Consider the following 12,217-nt stretch of genomic DNA (forward strand, 5'->3'; position numbering starts at 1 on the left):
CCAGTGACTTGGGTTGCCCCGCCCTGATGAATGCCTAAGGCTCCACCCCTTACAATGTTTCAGATATACCAAGACAAAGAAATATGACCCAAATGAAAGAACAGATCAAAACCCTGAAAATAGAACTTAGCAATGAAGAGATAACCAACCTATTAGATGCAGAGTTCAGAGCACTGGTAATCAAGATGCTCACAGAAATGGCTGAGTATGGTTGCAAAATAGAGGAAGAAGTGAAGGCTATGCAAAGCGAAATAAAAAAAAAAATATATCGGGAACCAATAGTGAAGGGAAGGAAACCAGCACTTAAATCAATGATTTGAACCATAAGGAAGAAGTAAATATTCAACCAGAACAGAATGAAGAAACAAGATTTCAAAAAAATGAGAGGCTTAGGAACTTCCTGGACAACTTGAAACATTCCAACATCTGAGTCATAGGGGTGCCAGAAGGAAAAGAGGAAGAGCAAGACATTGAAAACTTATTTGAACAAATAATGAAGTAGAACTTCACCAATCTGGCAAAAGATAGACTTTCCAGGAAGTCCAGGAAGCTCAGAGAGTCCCAAAGAAGCTGGACCCAAGGAAATACACTCCAAGGCACATCATAAATACATTACCCAAGATTAAAGATAAGGAGAGTGTCTTAAAAGCAGCAAGAGAAAAGGAGACAGTTACCTACAAAGGAGTTCCCATAAGGCTAATTTCTCAAAATAAAACCTTACTTGCAAGAAGGGCCTGGAAAGAAGTATTTGAAGCCATGAAAGGCAAGGCGTACATCTAAGATTATTCTATCAGCAAAGCTATCATGTAGACTGGAAGGGCAGATAAAGTTCTTCCCAGATAAGGTCAAGTTAAAGGAGTTTATCATCACCAAGCCCTTACTCTGTGAAATGTTAAAGAGACTTATCTAACAAAAAGAAGATAAGAAATATGAAACAGTGAAATAACAACAAACTCCTAACTATCAACAACTGAACCTAAAAAAAAGAGAAAAATCAAACTAAGCACACAACCAGAACAGAACAGAATCACAGAAATGGAGATTACATGGAGGGTTCTCAGCAGGGGCGAGGTTGGGGGCGGTACTGGTGGAACGTACAGGGAATCAGAAGCATAATTCATAGGTTACAAAATAGACAGGGGGAGGTTTATGAATATTACCAAGAAATAGAAAAGCCAAAGAACTTTTATGTTCTTACAAACCCATGGACATGAACTAAGGTCGGCGTGAATGCTGGTGGGAGTAGTGGTTGCAGGTGTAGAGGGGAATAAAGGAGAGAAAAAAATAGGACAACTGTAATAGCATAACCAATCACATATACTTAAAAAATAAATTCAAATTTAATGTAAAACAAAGAAAGAAAAACTAAAAGCTATTTAAAGTTAAAAAACCCTCAAGGGAAGGCCCAATAAGAAACTCAGAGTTTGGAGGGAGGGTAATGCTAGGTTGGAGCTTTTGTCCCTAGAGGTAGGGTGTGTGAAAAAGTCCGTTCTTCAGGTTTTGGTAAATAACTGGAATTAGCTGCTGCTACAGTGGGCCATGGTGCTTCTGGTGAAGGAGCATTGCTGAATGAGGTTTCTCAAAACAGCAAGAAGTGCACAAACACAGAGGAAGAAGGAGCCAGTCTCTTCTCCCCTATCCTTATAGTTTCCTACTAGTGTCCCCTAGTGAAGAGACTTTCATGCCTACATGAGATTTACATGGTCCTAGGCTTAGCATCACAGAGCTCAGTATAAAAACGGTGTGGCTAGGACCTGAGATAAAAGAACTCCTTGACCAGCTCAGCTACCATTCCCCTAATGAATTGTTGCCTTTTCTGTGTAAGGGGTTGGAGACACAAATCTGCTGTGCTTACCTGCCTTTGTTCTTTAGTTCCTTCCATAGTTTGAGTATCTTGGCGTAGTGAGCATGATTTTAAGTGTTATTTTTTTTTACACATGGTCCTTAAATATATTTTTCCACATGTTTACTATTCTGTGTGGTGCTACATATGTATTGTCATAGAGAATCAGGTATAAAAATGTGTATATATATGTGTGAGGGTACATTTATATATGTACTTCAGGGGAGATTTTAAGGTTTTTTTTTTTTTTATAGATTTTATTTATTTATTTTTAGAGAGGGAAGGGAGAGAGATAGAGAGAGAAACATCAATGTGTGGTTTGCTGGGGGTTATGGCCTGCAACCCAGGCATGTACTCTGGCTGGAGGAATCAAACCTGGGACACTTTGGTTCCAGCCCGAGCTCCATCCACTGAGTTACGCCGCCAGGGCTAGATTTTAAGGTTTTTAGGGGTAATTTTAACCAAATCTTATTACCCCTTTATTTTTTAATTTTTTTGCATTAATTTTTTAAGCTTTTATTATTGTATTTTCCCATTACTATTTAGTCCCCTTATATCCCCTTCTCCCCACAATCACCCGCTGTTGTCCCTTTACTTTAGAACCTATCTCCTCTTCACTTGTCAGTTCAGTAACATGAGACTTCAGTTTACATTGCAGTCAAACCAGAGGCTCCCTGTGGCTTGAGCTTGTGTGCATACATCTTATTTCTTTATCACCTGTTGTCATTTGTTTTCCTGTGACAGAACAGGAAAACAAATGAGGACAGGTGATTGATTCTAGATTTGTAAGGGCTGGACCATATTTGTTTTTATTCACAGGGCTTGAGGGCACTTGCTCAATATATTTTTGTTAAATTAATGTTAATAACAACAGCAACAATATTTTTTACATATAATTACTTATTTAATGCCTACATCAACTTTGTAAGTAGTTATCATAACTATATTATATCCATATGAGGTGAACATCTCTTTTCCATTTTAACATCTCTGAAATTTTATTAGTGACATCTTATAATTGATTTTTGCTTAGTGGTAATAGAATAATAATTTATCTTACAATTGATGGTGTTTTAGATTCAATTAAATGTGGTGTTATTTCCCATTTATAGATCAGGAAACTGGTCCACAAGGGGTTAAATATCTTGCCCCAGGCTGCTCTGGTAGAAAGCATCAGACTTGGGCTAAGAAGCCTGTCCTCCATTATTGAGGCCCTACTTTTTTTTTAATTGTTGTTCAGTTATGGTTGTCCCAGTTTTCCCCTCTTGCTTTCCCCTGCCCTGCCTTCCCTCCCCCACCCTATGCTCCCTCAGTCAGTTCCCACCCTGTTGTCCATTACTATGAGTCCTGTATACATGTTCATGTTCATAGCAGCATTATTTACAACAGCCAAGTCAGGGACCTACTCTTCTTCCCTGGCTGCCTTCCTCTCTGACCATCTGCAGAGAATGTCCTTTGCACCTGGCCACCTGTCTCTGTCTTCTTCAGCCTCCAAGTCCAGCTCAGACTTCACTTGCCATGCTAAACTTTCTTTACCCATGCTACCCTGATGGTCGGCTGTCATTTCTTTACTTTTTTGAACCACATAGCATTTCCTTATGACATTTATTTCACTTTTTTTTCTATGTCTTTTGTTTAGTGGAGTTTCATTTTCTGAGGTAACCAGAATCCAAGTTGGCTTGTAAAGTAGAAACCATTCATGATCAAAATTACCCATGTACATACACCCTTTATGAAGACTGAATTAGGTTGGGGTCCAGTTTTTTCTACCACATCAGGCATATCACTGTTTTTTAACTCAGCACCAGATCAAGCCTTGTGTTTTGTAGGTATGTTGTAGGGGAAATACTGATCTTCAACACTAGGCTTGCACTTGTGAGCATAACGAGACATTTATACTCTTAAGAGATACACAGGAACTGAGGTGGACTATGGGAGGCATGTCTTCTGCTTACACAGCCCACTTTTCATTGCAGAGCTTAGCTGGTGTGGCCAGATATGGCAGCCCTGCAGCAAGCTAACTGAGCTCCTTTCCAAGGCATTTGTTCATTGAGAAAATGTTAATTTTTCCCCATTTTTCAATTTTAAAAATTTGGTTTTAACACCTTCATTGTCTTGTAAAGTACCCAATTTGATGATTTTTACTTTGTTCATAGAGATATGCAAGCATCACAATAAATTTTAGAATATTTCATCACCCCCCAAAATAAACTCTGCCCAATAGCAGTCACTCTCTGTTTTCCACAGTCCTCCTAGCCCTGGATAGCCACTAATTTACTTTGTGTCTCTATGGATTTGCCTACTCTGGACATGTCTTATAAGTGGAATCATACATCATGTGGTCTTGATGACTGGCTTCTTTATTTAGCATGATGTTTTTCAAAGCTTTATCTGTGCCACAGGCATGTACTGGTATTGCTAAATAACATTCCATTGTATGCTCATACCACATTTTTTTGTACCGATTAGTTGAAGGACATTTGGGTTTTTACACTTTTTTAGCAATTTTGAGTAATGATGCTGTGAACATTTGTGTACAGCTTCTTCTGTGGATGTATGTTTGCATTTCTCTTGGGTATATACCTAGGATTGGATTTGCTGGGTCATGTGGTGAGTCTGTGTTTAACCTGTTGAGAAATGCCCAGATTGTTTCCCAAAGCAGGTGCCTGTACATTTCACTAGCAGTATATAAGGGTGCTAGTTTCTCCACATCTTTGCCAGTATTTGTTATTATGTTGTTTTGAGTATAGCCATCCTAGTGGGTGTGAAATGATATCTCATTGTAGTTTTGACTTCCATTAATGACTAATGGTATTGAGCACCTTTTCATGTGCTATTGGCTGTTTATATATCTTCGCTGGAAAAATACCTATTCGAATCCTTTTCCTATTTCTAATTGAGTTATTTGTCTTTTTTATTATTCAGTTGTAGCAATTCTTTGTATATTTTGGACAGTAATCTCTTAGGAGATATATGGTTTATAACAGGTGTCTTTTTACTTGCTTAATGGTATCCTTCATTTGTTTTTTATTAAATTTATTGGGGTTACACTTGTTAATAAAATTATATAGGTTTAAGGTATATAATTCTATAATATAGCATATGTATATTGTATTGTGTGTTTACCACCCCAAGTCATGTCATTTTCCACCCACCATTTATCCCCACTTTAGCCTCTCCTGCCTCCCCTATTCCTACTTCCCTCTTGTAATGACCATGCTGTTATTTGTCTGTGAGAGTTTCTTTTTCTTTTTCTTTTTTTGCTTAATCTCTTCACCTTTTTCACCCAGCACCCTGCCTGCCCCTCTCTGACAGCTTAAGAATCTGTTTCTACTTTGTTTGTTAGGTTTTTTTGTTCATTAGATTCCACATATTAGTGAAATCATATGGTATTTGTCTTTCTCTGACTGGCTTATTTCATTTAGCATAATACTCTCTTTACATAATGGAATACCACTCAGCCATAAGGAAGAAGGAAATCTTATGTTTTGTAACAGCATGGATGGACCTTATGGTATCCTTTAAAGCACGGAAATTTTTTATTTTTTCTGAAGTCCAATTTAGGTGTTTTTTTCTTTGTTGCTTTTGCTTTAGACGTCACATCTTAGGTTCTGGATATTTACACATATAGTTTTTCTAAAAGTTTTATAGTTTTAGCTCTTAACTTAAGCCTATGTTCTACTTGGATGAAGTTGGGATTTGTTTTTATTATGAAAGAAAAAAAAATGATTCCTCAGGAATCTTAACAAAGAAAAGGGACAGTTCACACTCACAACGGACACCAGGATAAACAGTTACAGGTGTATTGACTCCAGTCCTGTGTCCATTTCCTCAAAGAGCAGAGGTGGGAAGGAGACAGTTGAAGCAAATAAGCAATTCTATAAAACAAAGGCTTTAAATCCCTACAAATATGATTAAAGTCTAAACTTCTCTTTTCCTTTTTAAAAAATGTTTAATATGACAAAAGGCCTGCTTTAGTGACACAGTACTTTTACCAGAAAATAACCCTGATACCCCTATGTCAGTAACATGCTCAACCTGACCAGCCCTCTCATATTTTTAAGACCCTGTAAGTATGTATATGTGGGTCTTTAAACCAAAGCTACAGAGCTCAGTGACTGCTGCTATAATGTCCTCCCAACCAGCGTCCACCCCTTTTAGAAGGGTGGGCAGGGCACAGTGAAGCTCTTAAGTGGTAACTCGGGAGTAACAGCTCTAAAGAGCCAACTTTTCAAGCATCTTCACCCATACCCCTACTCAAAAGGAGACTTTTATTTCTAATCAGACTATTTGTTCAAATTGGCTCTCAGTGACCAGAATGGGTTTTCTCCTTTAGAAAAAGCACACATATCTGCACACCTGTATACATAATTTTTGTTTTTGCATTTAAATATGAAAATACTACTTTGTTTCATGTTATAAATGGAGGGCCAAGCAGTGAGAACTTTTTCTTCTAAGGCAGCCTGTCCATCCCATCCCTTTGTACTGAGCTTGTCTTCAAGTGAGAAAATTTAGCCCAAGGCAAGGGAAGCGCCACACCAGGATAAGAGGGCATTTTCCTGCGTCTTCCCACTCTTTCCTTACTCCTGATTCTCACTTTTTATTAGAAAATTGATTATAACCTTTTAAGAAATGGAACTTCTCACCAAGAGGGGAAAAATAACCACAAAGTAAGCCCTCTACTACTCCCACTCCCTTCAGCTACCGTAAAGACTAAGTCCTTCCCCTCCCTTCACAAATGCTTATTGTCTATATAGCTATGCCTATTAGGTAAACACACCTGATTAAATGGAAGCAATGGTTATGTCCCTTCCCCGCTGCCACACACACTAATGCATTAGAAGACTTTAGTAATGGGGGAAAAAAGAGGATATATGTGTGGAGAGATTAAGAACTTGACCTCTATATCCTGGCCAAAGAAAGCAAGAGATATTAATTGGACATGAGGCATTAAAAAAAGACCTTGATATTCTACCCTTTGAGTTACAGCTATTGTAACAGTTGAAGGGGTAGGAGTTAGAGCAGGATGAATAATTAGAAGGGGTTCACTGGTTGCAAGTCTAGTATACTTAGTTTTTATACTGGAAGGGCTCATTACCGGTTTTGTTTAGAGGGCTTTTGTCATTGCAAAGGGGTCACAGCTGGCAGAGGGGCAACAGTCTTGTCTTCAAAGTAACCCTTTTTCTCTTGGATGACAATCCAGGGAATGTGGATGCTAGTGGTTTGGTTGGCCATGTCAGCAGAAAAGTTGTTGATGTTGGACATTTTGTGGAATCTAGTGAGGCAGTGGGCATTGGTCAGAACTCCTCTTGGGATTAAAGGATTGCATGTGGTACTGGAGCTACTTACTTAGTCTCTTGATGGAATCAGTGTACTTTAGACCGTTCTCCTCTCATGTGGCCTTGGTAATGAAGTTGGTGTGGCAGCCTGCATCATTCCACTTCCCAGGAATGGGTTTAAGATCAAAGGTTTTTGTGACTCCGAAGTCTTCACACATTCAATACAAGATGAAGTGGGCCAACCCTCAGGTGATCTGCCATATCAGTTCCTTCACAGGGTCCTATATGGAGTTCCCACTGGGTAAGCATGACCTTGGTATTTGCCCTCACAATTTTGACACTGGCATACAAACAGGCCTGGCAGTGAGCCTCCATAATATTTCTGCCATAGTCTTTCTCTACTCTCACACCACAGTAGCAGGGCCTGGAGAAGCCACTGGAAGGAAGGTCAACCAAAGGGGTTGCCAATCAAAGTATATTCCTTCTCCATTCCAAACCAGGAGTGCTGATTGTTCACCATGACCATTATCTGTTTACAGTTGTCTCCAGGCTTTTGGTTATACTTGAAGACTTCACAGAACACTGGCTTCTTGGGGTCCTTGTAGAGAGGGTCCCAAAACATGTCAGCAGGGACAAGATAAAATTCACTGTTGGGGCCTTCAAACTGAAAAGAACTAACACCATCAAAATTCCACTTGGGTTATGGCTGAGTGGCTCAGTTGAAACATTGTCCCATGCACCAGAAGGCTGTGGGTTCGATTCCTGGTCTGGGCATATACCTAGGCAATGGGTTCAATCGCCCAGTTGGGGTGCATGTGGGCGGCAACTGATTGATGTTCCTTTCTAGCATTGATGTCTCTCTCTCCCTCTCACTCTTCTTTTCTCTGTAAAATCAATAAGCATATCCTTGGGTGAAGATTAAAAAACTGAAAATTCTGCTTAGGCAACTCTCCATACATTTGTCTAGGGTCCAGGTCTTACAAAGCAGTTCTTCTTCAGTACCATCGATCCTGATATAGATAGCTTGGACTTTATCCCTCTGACACAGGAATATGTAGACCTGCTTGATGCCTTTCTTTAAGTCGGAACTCACTGAGGTAGCCATGGTGGAAGATGTTCTGGGGGATTGAGCATGTGGCAGGGTGTGTAGGCTGTGAGAGCAAAGTGCAGAGAGGAGGCCTGGGTAGCTGTTCAGGTGCACCATTCTTCTCCCATCCTTAGCTCTCTATTTTTTTTCCTGCCTCACTAGGTTATAAACTGCTTAGGGAAAGAAAAAGTCAGGTCTTATTTGTCTCTATTCCCTTTAGCATGTAGCTCAGTGTATAATGTATACTGGACTTCTGAGTAAATCAGAGAGAGCAATAGAGGCCTGATTAATGAGAGTGTAAGAAAACATATCTCCTGTTGATTCTCAAGGGTGTCCCACACCCTGCCAATGAGCTTACATCACTAATACTATAATAAGCAAATTGTATAGGGATTACTGAAAAGGATTTTCCCTTTTCAATTTTAACTTCTTATTTAAAAATAAAGTCTCAATATGATGGTTTAGGTTTGCATCAAGTCCTGACACCAGTGTTGCTCATAGTCACAGGGCATCCAGTAGTCATACCAGTGTCCGTCACAGCCACAGGGTATCCAGTCCTTTTTAATGGAGTGCACATGTCAGTCTCAAAAGTTTTGGGGGTCTAGCTATAAGAATTTAAGAAAGTTTTATTTTCATTGTATCCACTTTTACATGTAGCTTCCATTAATTGCAAGTGATAATGATTTTCCATTTTTGCTAGTTACATGAAGTTTTAAAATCAATTTAAGGAAAAAAGCAAAGATAGATTTTTTAAGAAATATTAAATACAGTGATACACAGATGCTGCTAAAATCACTAGGGTGTCCTCGAATAATGAAAGTTAGGGAAACACCTAAAGGAGGGTTTACCTTTGTTTTCTATTTATTTTTTCGCTTTTTATTTTTATTTTTGAATGGATGATACACTGACATGACTCAAAAGTCAAAAAGTTCAAAAGACATACACTAAAAAGGCCGTCACTCTATTCCTCTAGTTACCTGGCTCCCTGCCTTGGGGTAAACTTATTGATTTCTTACATATCTCTTCAGAGGTTGTTGATGCATACACAGAAAAGTCGGCCTATGTGATCTTTTACTACTGCTTTACACAAATGATTCCTTGCTCTGCCTGGATCTCCCTTGCCTTGAAGGTAGTTCTTGGCCTGGGGTAGTCTGTAAATTGCTTGTGACCCTTGACTATCCCTATTTCTATAGTGATGTCTCAAACATTTAATATATTAGAAAGACATGTTAAAAGGCTATGATCCTAGGCAATACTACTGTGTGTGGATTAGGACTGCTTTTGGCTGCAAGAAAAAAGAATATCCAATATGAGAGGCTTAAACATGTAAGCAAATATTATCTTCCTCTAAAAGAAGACTGGTCCAATGGTGTTTGAGATAAGGTGGCTTTTCCATAGTTCTGTGGTCTTACATTGAAATCACAGGGCATCTAGTCCTCACACCAGTGTCCCTCCTAGTCATAGGCATCTAGTCCTCCAACTAGTGTCCCTCACACTCACAGGGCATCTAGTCCTCACCAGTTGCTCCTCACAGTCATGGGCATCCAGTCCTCACACCAGTGTCTGCCACCATAATGGGCATCCATTCCTCACACCAGGGTCTCAAGCAGGAAGGGCTAGAGTCATGGATCCTTTTCTTCATTTAGGCAAGACTTTTGTCCAGTGATTTACACATATTTGTTTGGCTGGAACTAGTACACATAGCCATGTCAGACCAATCACTGCAGTGGAGGCCAGGGTTACCATGAAAGCTTGGTTCATGATTGGTTTAGGTCTGTCACAATTTCCCCCCAAGGCTTGCAAAGGGTTGCTTTTCCTGAGATTAGAGGCTTCTACCTTCCACAAAACTGGAGAATTAGCAGCCTTGTGGAAATGGCTGTGGATGGCCAGTGTACAGTATCTGCTGCAGGACTTTATAGGGATGCCAGTGGAAGAGTTAAGACATATTCTTGCTCAGAGAAGTCTCAGGTTGCACATTCATTTCTGAGCTCAAGGACCAGAAGTAGTAACTGATTGGGCCTGAAGCACTGGCAGTGTGGAGCCACAAATACTCATTCTTGCCCCAAGTTTTATGCAGTAGAACTAGATCCCAGAGTTTTTCTTCTTTTGAAGTTTTTTACCCCTGTGACTTAATATCCTTTGGGAGAACTCTTTGTTCCAGTCTTCCTGTTAGAAGAAACCAAAAATGCCTGTGCTCCCTCCTGGCCTGTGTCTGGATTCTTAGAGTCTGGTTGAGCAGCTGGTCATCAGCCAACTGGTTAGAACTGGAGAGGGGGTGCTTGAGTGGACAGAAGATGCTGGTACTTAGAAGATGCTGGCTTGCCCTGTTTTCAGAGCCCAAGTTGGAATTCTTGTGCCCATGCCGAGAGCCCAGTCTTTCCAGTTTCATCCTCTCCTACTTCTCTGTTTGCTCTTTTTCTTTCCTTTCCTTTTCTCACTCAACTCCTTTTTTCTACTCTTTCCTTTATAGCCCTGTAAAATTGAGAGCTAGAGGCCCCAAGGTCTTTTCTTTCCTTTCAGTGTGTACAACTTTAGGGAGCTCTGTTGTTTTCATCAGCTGTGAAGGGGAGGGGCACTATTGAGCAGGTGGAGACTTGGGGGAAGATTGGAGGAATGTCACAGGAATGAGAAACAGATGTGGAGATCCTGTGTGACAGCCTAGTCAGGGGAGTTGAAGATAGAGGAACCAGAGAAGGCTGGGATTTGTGTGTTCAAATCCTTTTGTGGCTCTTTGTTGGTGTTCATAAGCAAGAGGCTCCCTGCAAGGAAATGAACAACAAACCAATGATTAACTGCCCTTATTTTTTAATTGCCCTTTTTAAATTGTAATTATATCACTCAGCAGAACCCATGAACATTAATTCTCAATTTACAGAGTGAGTAATTGAATAATGAAGGGGCTGCCTATTTGTTGTGCTCTGTTCTTGCCCTTGCATTTCTGCAATGCCGGGCCCTTCTGTCTCTCTTAGTCTTTTGATGATGCCTACTTCCCTCGTGATTTTAGTGCCTGTTTTGGCTGCCTGATGGCAACCTGTATGGCATCACTTTTTGTTGACAGTGGGTGGGGCCTGGGCTGATGTCACATTCTCTAGAGAGAAGGGAAAACAGCCATTTCTGACTGCTTTTTATTAATTTCTCTTCCAGCAACAAAGTCTGCTCAGCTAATTTAGGCAAAACAACACGGACTTTTTGGGAGGATATCAGGAAGCTCAGAGTCCAAGGCAAAGCTGGAGAAGCAGGGCCTTGAAGAAGAGAGCTAAAACCGGGGTCTTGGTGGGACACTTAATCTCTCTAGGACAGACATTAGGCAGTTAGTCCCTGCAGGACACTAGGAAGAGACTGAGCTTCAGAGTTTCTAGTCTGTCATTTCACACTGAATTGATTCCAGTTCATGAGTCAGTCACATACTTGGCAATGGAGAGTGGGTCATTTTGACTGTGCCCACTTTATCAGAAGCAGGAATGTTTGGTGGGCATCGTCCAAAAGTCCCATCTTCAACCTCTGAATGTTCACCTCTTTTCTGTCACAGAAGAGAGTGTGCCCACTATAGGAAGGGGATCCATAGGGAGGAAAGCTTAGCACCACCTGGAGCCACAGGTCTGCATCAGCAAGGCTCTGCCCTTCCTTTCTTGTGGACACCATTTTGCTTTTTTTTTTTTTTTTTTTTTTTAAATTTGCAGTCTTATTTGCTGGCCTTGGGGTCCAGGAAGATACTCTCTTCAGATGACTACCCCGAACTTTCCAGTAATATCATTTTGTGTATGGCACTGGGAACTCCTGAGCAGATTCATTGTCATTTTGGACCAGGTATGTAAGAAAGACCTTATCTTTTTAAGGAACCTTGTAGATGTCCTTATGCTGGATGTGCCTCCCTGATACTTTCTGTCTCTCAAAACAGTCACTTACCCTGTTTGGTATGATTTTTCCAGTTGTGAAGATATGTGGTGTGGAGCCACATACACCTTTTTGATCAGCAACTGTCATTTGTCAATTAACAGGCTGTGTGAA

At 40.3% G+C, this 12,217-nt stretch overlaps 1 protein-coding gene and 1 pseudogene across 1 annotated transcript in view; one reads left to right on the forward strand and one right to left on the reverse strand.

Annotated features, from left to right (window-relative positions):
* CHCHD6 (coiled-coil-helix-coiled-coil-helix domain containing 6) overlaps positions 1 to 12,217 on the forward strand; it is a 341,492-nt gene that overhangs the window by 76,305 nt on the left and 252,970 nt on the right. The gene's annotated exons all lie outside the window — the stretch shown is intronic.
* Positions 5,442 to 10,909, reverse strand: LOC114506586 (annotated as a pseudogene).

Source organism: Phyllostomus discolor, chromosome 9 (genome assembly GCF_004126475.2).
Source record: "Phyllostomus discolor isolate MPI-MPIP mPhyDis1 chromosome 9, mPhyDis1.pri.v3, whole genome shotgun sequence".
In the NCBI taxonomy this organism is placed as follows: domain Eukaryota; kingdom Metazoa; phylum Chordata; class Mammalia; order Chiroptera; family Phyllostomidae; genus Phyllostomus; species Phyllostomus discolor.